Below are 7705 nucleotides of genomic sequence, written 5' to 3'. Positions count from 1 at the left end.
TTGTGAACCATACCTTTAGGTAACTAGGTTAATGAGGGAGAGTTCTCCTTTTAGAAGTGTAAGGGAGGAAAAGTTTTCCTTGACCCCCTTAGGATCCCTGGATGAGTCTGAAAATTCAACTGACACAGACAAATTAATAAGAGGAAAGCACCCACATTTGTTTAGTATAAGTTTTACGTGTCACGAAGTATTTTTATGCTAATTCAAGTGTAGAAATATGATGTTAGAGTATATGAGGTAAGTGTAGCTAGTCCTGCTTGTTAGGATTCTTCTGGGTATCCCTTTGTCTTCAGAGATAAGGATGTTCCTTTCTTCTGGATATAAGGAGGGCACCTTTCCCATGAGGATTTTATGACCTGTTTCAGGAGAGGAAGGGTAGGTGAAGGTCAGAGTGACCTTCCTGCTTCTGCCATTTATCTTAAACTCAAATGTGACAAGGTGTCATTTTCAATATGCCAAGGATCCATATTTTGGGGTAGCATGTCCTGATCCCTATCAGAAGTGATCCAGCTAATAAATGAAGACAGAATGATAGTGAGACAGGCTGGGACCTGGGACCCTGTGGTGCAGTGCTTGCACCGGACAAATGTCTCCTCGAGCAACAGAATACAAGAAACTACAAGGAACTAAAAATAACTGCATGCATGAGTAGCTGGGGCAAACTATGAACAACAAGATACAAAAAGGCCAAAACCCAACTGCCACTTCTGAGGTGCCAGAAGCAAAAGCAGGGTACTGTGCATGGTCCCTGCACACAGCACCACTGAGAGGATGAGCAGATCACCTAAGCCACCCCTCTGACCTGACCCACCGATCTGCTCCTATCCTCACCCCACTTAAGGGACCAGCTCACAAGCAAGGGAACCTGTTACTTGTTTTCCGCTCCCTCATGCTGAAGCATGAGTCCCAGTAAAATGTTGCCTGAATTCCTGTCTGGCCTCTTATCAATTTCTGTTGATTAAAGAGTCCAAGAACTCTTTATTGTAAAGTAGGGAATTATAAAGAATTATAATTCATAGAATTATAGAATTATAAAGTATCATTTAGTAGATAGGTCAGAGAATTATAAAGTATCAACATTTAGTAATCCATAATGCATAAGGGATCCTAGAAAGAGGACTGCTAAAATCTAATGAAAATGCACAAAATCACCAATAAAGCAGTTTTGTAGAAAAATAAAGTCAAATCCAATTCTAATAAATTCTAAATCTAAGCACCAATTGACAAGTAAGGTGTTACATGATACCACGGTGGTACAATCAGAAAATCCTGACTGTGGTATATCCTATAGGACATCACGCTGGTTTCTAATAAATACACTGAAAGGAAAAAAAGAAAAGATGGAAGAGGAAACTGTAGATTAAAAAAAGACATTGGAATCATATCAACCAATCACAATGAAGGTCTTGATTCAGGCAAGCAAACTGTTCTAAATAGAAATTATGGAAATTTAACAACAGGATGGATATTTGATTATATTGAGAACTTTTTGTGCCACAGGTCTCATGATTTGAAAAATGAGAATTGAAAGACAAAACTAATTTGTTACTATTTTAGACAAGGACAGCATAGCGCTCAGGAGTTGGAATGAGGACGTGGGTCTGGGTTCCACTGTTAGTTTTTAGACTTACTCTCTGTGTGGTCTTAAACAACTGACAGTGTTTTTAGTCTCCATTTCCCTGTCTGAATCTACCTCTTCATATGATTGTTCTTACATTGTGTTCTTGTAACAGTGCTTTGCAAGGCAGCATCCTTTTACTCAGGTAAAGGGCACACTTTTCTCTTCTTCTGACTCTATCCCCTTGTTATTTGTAAGTTGTTTTCCTCCTCTTATGACTTTCAATGGAAATCTAGATGGACATTTTTATTTTATTATTTATTTATTTATTTTATTTTATTTTCTGCGGTACGCGGGCCTCTCACTGTTGTGGCCTCTCCCATTGCAGAGCACAGGCTCCGGACGCGCAGGCTCAGCGGCCATGGCTCACGGGCTTAGCCACTCCGCAACATGTGGGATCTTCCCGGACCGGGGCACGAACCCGTGTCCCCTGCATCGGCAGGCGGACTCTCAACCACTGCGCCACCTGGGAAGCCCTAGATGGACATTTTTTAGAGGAGAAAGAAGGGTGAGAAGACACTCTTTTTCAGGGTGTCGTTTTTTTTGGGTTTTTTTGGCTGTACATGGGCCTCTCACTGTTGTGGCCTGTCCCGTTGTGGAGCACAGGCTCCGGACGCGCAGGCTCAGCGGCCATGGCTCACGGGCCCAGCTGCTCCGCGGCATGTGGGATCTTCCCGGACCGGGGCACGAACCCGTGTCCCCTGCATCAGCAGGCGGACTCCCAACCACTGCGCCACCAGGGAAGCAGGGCGTCGTTTTATGTACTTATTTAAACTTATTTATTTATTTATTTATGGCTGCGTTGGGTCTTCCTTGCAGTGAGCGGGGCTACTCTTCGTTGTGGTGTGTGAGCTTCTCATTGTGGTGGCTTCTCTTATTGCGGAGCACGGACTCTAGATGCGTGGGCTTCAGTAGTTGTGGCGCAGGGCTTAGTTGCTCCGTGGCATGTGCGATCTTCCCAGACCAGGGCTCGAACCCATGTCCCCTGAATTGGCAGACAGATTCGTAACCACTGCGCCACCAGGGAAGTCCCCCAGGGCGTCACTTTAACTAAAATAAATATAGCATGGGCTATTATAAAATAATATAGAAAGCAGTTAAGGGAGAATTTGCCGCTAACAAGAACTGAGAATTGCAGGGTAGATTTAACTTAATGTTAATGTATTCTCCTTGTTTGCAGAGCTTTCTAGAAATACACACAGGCATAAGGCACATCCTTCATGATTAGCCTCTCTCTCTTGACTTAGTTCATCAATTGGTGCCGTCAGACTCTTTTGAAAGTCATTGCTTCTGATTAAGAGAAATGAGCTGGTTCTCAGATGGCTTACAGTGCTGGCAACAAGGTTGGAGAGGCAACTTTGCCGGGCTCCTGAATGTCTGCAGAACAGGTGGGGTGCTCCTTATGAGATGAATAGAGGCCCACATCCCCAGGATGTAACAGAGCCACAGCTGTCATTTGAAGCCTGAAATGAGGCTTCTGGAAAGGAAGGTAGCCCTCTGGAAGCCACTCTGGTCCCATGTGTGTGTTTGTGTGTGTCCCTGTGCACACACTCTGTGTATGAACAGGTGAGACGCTCACTTTCCTAAATCAGATCCTAGGCTCCCACTTAGCTCTCTATGTCCCTCTCATGCACTTGCAAACATGTCACTGGAAGCAGTGTGAGCCATGCCAAGGGAAGGTGAGGTCTGGTACTAATTAAAAGCCTGCAAAACAGAGTAGGGAGATGGAAGAAGGAGAAAGTCTGGTGCTTGACTTTAAGATTCAAGGACTATGTTACCCAGAAAACAGGTCAAGAATGCTTCAACTAAATTGGTGCTGGTCTTTGAGGTGGGTCAACAACTATGTCTACTATCTCCTTTGTTCTGAATTCAGGCAGAGCCAACAATTCACAGAAATAAAACAAGAGAGGGGATGGATGGTTGTGTATTACAGAAGAAGGGGCACACCCTCTCTGCTTTGCAATGATTCAGTGGAAAATGTAATTATGCTTCATTTGGCAGTTTGCAAGGTAATATTTTTATACTGGAAGACTTTCAGCATAACTTTTACTAGGAAAAAAGATCTATTATTCATGATAATTTCAAGTTAACGATAATTAATGTTTTAATAAAGGAAGAAGAAGAGAAGTAGAGGAAAACATGATAAAGAGAAGAAAATGCAGAGACTGAAGCCTCTAGGCTTACCTAGGAAAGGGTAAAATGGAGGTTTCTCGTCTTAGTCATTTGCTTTTTCATTATGGATTTTTTTGAAAGCTATAAGTTGTCTGTGTCCCTATTTCCTATTGCGGGCATGGTTTTTGCATATGGAATTGAATTATTAATAAGAACTTGCACTTCTAATGAGCACTCGCTGTCTTCTTTGGGTTAGTACATTTTAGTTATTTTTAAAAGAACATTAATCACATGTGCCAAATTACTAGTCTGGTATATTGCTTTAAAAAAAGTTTTTATTTTGAACTAATTTTCGACTTACAGAAAAGTTGCAGGAATAGTACAAAGAGAGTTCGTATATATCCCCGCTCAGCTGCCTCTAATGTTAACATCTTGCATAACCAGAGTATTAGGATCAAAATCAGGAAATTAACTTTTATACAACAGTATTAAATGACAAAGCTTATTCAAATAGACAAAACTAGAGATAGTAATAAGGGAAATATCTCATATTTTAAACTAATTGTGAAGAGATATAAAAACAATGTAAAGAGTTCTTTTGCAGGTGCGGGTACTGGTGATGGAATAATTTTAAACTTAGTTAAATTATCTTTCTGATGATAAAGCAATAGAAAGCATTTACAAATGTGTAATATTGCCTAAATAAATAAAATACATCATATTACAAATTTTTAATGCCATTGGGCTGGGAGATCAAAAAAATCTAAAATTATGGGTGTCTGTGACAGAAAAGGATTAGTGGGTAAGTTTCAAAACTACCTTTGAAAGATTCAGGTTCAGATAACTAGTGAAATTATGGTAATTTCAATAAACAATTATTGAAAAATTTCTAGTTGACAGTCATTGGGCTTAAAAATAGAGATTGGGAGCAAAATAAAATGGAAAGCAAAGTAAATATGAAACAGTCATATATCCTAAAATAATAAATAAAATAACTCATGTTAAAAACTCCAGAATACACCCACAAAGATTTAGAGCAGTGTGATAAGATACCTTAACAAATGAATGAATACTAAGGAAAGTTTCTATGTAGTATTTATAATCAGAGATCAAAAATATAAAGAATTTTAAGCAAATTTAGCCACTAATAGAATTACAAATAGGGTCAATTTCTTTCAAATCTTTGGAAAACATAAATGTAACTATAACAGAGGCCATATTAAAATATTAAAATAAGAAACACTGCAAAAACATAAAAAGCAAGAGTCAAAAACTGGAGTAATAGAAAATAAAATGCATGAATTATATCAATAAATGTAAATGGCTTAAAAAACAAACATTTCCTATTGAATTTAAAAAATCAACAAATTGACAGATACTAAAGGAGAAATAATTAAATGCAGTGTTGAGCCTACATAGGATCATGGAAGTGACATTAGTGGAAAAACTGGTGAAATTCAAATAAGATTTAATGTTTAGTTAATAAATTATACCAATGATAATTTTTTCTGGTTTTGATGACTGTACTCTTTCATGTGTAAGATATTAACATTAGAGGAAGCTGGGTAAAGGATATACAGGGATTCTGTACTATTTTTGCAAACTTTCTGTATGTCTAAAGTTATTTAAAAATTTTAAAAAGTTAAAAATAAAATAAAACCCAACTACATGTTACTTTAAGAAAGCAGACCAGGGACTTCCCTGGTGGTCCAGTGGTTAAGACTCTGCACTTGCACTGCAGGGGGCATGGGTTCGATTCCTGGTCAGGGAACTAAGATCCCCATGCTGTGCCAAAACAAATAAATAAAATGAAAATAAAAATAATTTTTTAAAAAAGCAGACCAAATCTAAAATACTGCATATGAACGAGGCTTTCCATTTAACAATGGTTGCTGGATCACAACCTTCAATGCATCCTGTTTAAATTACTTTTGAAGTAGGAAAAATGTGAAAGTCTATAAGAAGGCTAATAAATAAGACTGATGACCAATTTATATGTTGGTTTCCACAAATATAAACTGCAAGGAATAAAAGTTATGGAAGTAGAAATTTTATACTTAGAGAGATATAAAGGACACAGCACTAATTATAATACGTTATTCATACTTGCATCCTGATTTTTAAATTAAGTAAATGATAATGGCATTTATGAGACAATTACAACTGAATAATGATTGGATATTTGATGATATTAAGGAATTACTATTAGGTCTAGGTGTAATAATAGTGCTGTGGTTATATTAACAAAAACAACAACAACAACATAATAAGGCTTTACTTTTAGAGGTCCACACTAAAATATATATGGATGAAATGGAAAACAATTCTTAAGGGTAGGAATTCTGGCTATATGAAAAACCGAACTTTAATAGAATTTTCCTTTTTCTCCCTTCTTGTTAAAAATACAAAAATGCTGGGCAATATCATATGATACTCACTAAAGGAACTAGTAAAATGTGTACTATAATTTAAAACATTAAAACTCAGAAGGAGTATGGTTGACAAAGTAATAGAGGACAAATAAGTTAGTCATCGTGGTGGTAAAGAATACTGGACTGCTGTCACTGTTAATAATGGTGATGACAATGGTGACTAACTTGGAGGTCCTTTACAAAAAAAGTGGAACTAAATATTATACAAAAAATTATGGAAAGAGAAATGGTCACAAGTAAAGTGCTCCAAGTTCCTATACTGCTTGGAAGGATAATAAAGACACTAATTAACTGGGAATTTTAGGTTTGGACTTAATATCATATGTAAACTTCAAAGGTGTAAAAGTAACGAAAAATAGTAAAAATATAATTTAAACTTCAAAATCCCTAGAGGAAAACAGGGAACTAAAACAAAATAATCAAATAGGAGGAGAAAAAAAGGTAAAGAAAGAAACACACACAGAAGTATGGCAAATAGAAATCTTAAAATATCATGGTATAAATCCCTCCATATATGTCAGTGTACTAGGTATTGTTGTGCAACACTGCCCTTGAACACTGGCTTAAAGCAACCACCATTAATTTGGTCCTGCAGGTGGGCAATTTAGGCTGGGCTCAGCTGGCTGTTCTGGTCTTGGTCCGGCTCCCTCACACATCTGCAGTAAGCTGAGAGCGGGCAGGTGATTCTATTCTGGGGTCTGGGCTGGCTGTCATTTGGTGTGCATTGGCTCTCCTCCACATGGTTTCTTTTCCTCTAGTAGGTAATTTGTGCTTGGTTAGACGGAAGAGCCAGATTTCCAGCAAAGTGTGTGAAACGATGCTGTGCCTATTGAGACCGAGGCTGGGAACTGGCTGAGGAATGGTCCTGCTGCATTCTACTGGTCACAGCAAATCAGAGACCAGCCCAGGTTGAGGGGACAGGGGAACAGACTCTTTTCTCTTCATGGGAGAAGAGACACAGTCACAATGCAAAGGGCGTGGAAACAGGGTAGGGAGAGTATTTAGGGATAAGTACTAAATAAGCAGTAAATATAAATGGATAGAACTCTCACTGAATATTAGAGATTTGTGTATCATAAATGTTAAAACAGCCAGCTTCTTAATATATATGAGACTAAATTGAGATAAGATTAAACAAAAAAATTAACCATGTAATGCAAAATGACAAGCAATGCAAAAAATTACTAATCAAAGGAAGCTGTTGAGGACAAAAAAGTATCTATGGTAGCAAGAATTTTTAGAATACGAGAGCCATTGTTTAATCATAAAAGGAAAAATTCACCAGAAATACATTATAATTTTGAGTCCATATACACCTAACATTGGAAAATCAAGATATATAATGTGAAAATTAACAGAATTAACTGGTAATTAAAGTGACAGAAAAACTGATAGAAAAATTTGGATGACTAACAGTAGAATTCAAAACAGAAAATATACCTTCTGAAGCACCAGATATGGTAAGAGAAAAGTAAATAAATCCCCCACTAAAAGAGCCAGAATTCAGGGGAGCCTCAAAGGAAACAAGATGGCAAAAGCAAAG

General features: G+C 37.7%; 1 non-coding gene across 1 annotated transcript; it reads left to right on the top strand.

The window, feature by feature from the left end:
- The first annotated feature begins 5428 nt into the window (after positions 1 to 5428).
- On the top strand, positions 5429 to 5501 carry TRNAA-UGC (transfer RNA alanine (anticodon UGC)). The gene has a single exon. It is a non-coding gene; the product is annotated as a tRNA-Ala (tRNA).
- The last annotated feature ends 2204 nt before the right edge of the window (positions 5502 to 7705 follow it).

The sequence above is a fragment of the Delphinapterus leucas genome, chromosome 10, assembly GCF_059928025.1.
Source record: "Delphinapterus leucas isolate spDelLeu-1000000601 "Yukka" chromosome 10, BTC_Dleu_Yukka2, whole genome shotgun sequence".
In the NCBI taxonomy this organism is placed as follows: domain Eukaryota; kingdom Metazoa; phylum Chordata; class Mammalia; order Artiodactyla; family Monodontidae; genus Delphinapterus; species Delphinapterus leucas.
This window is presented reverse-complemented; position numbering and strand designations above follow the sequence as displayed.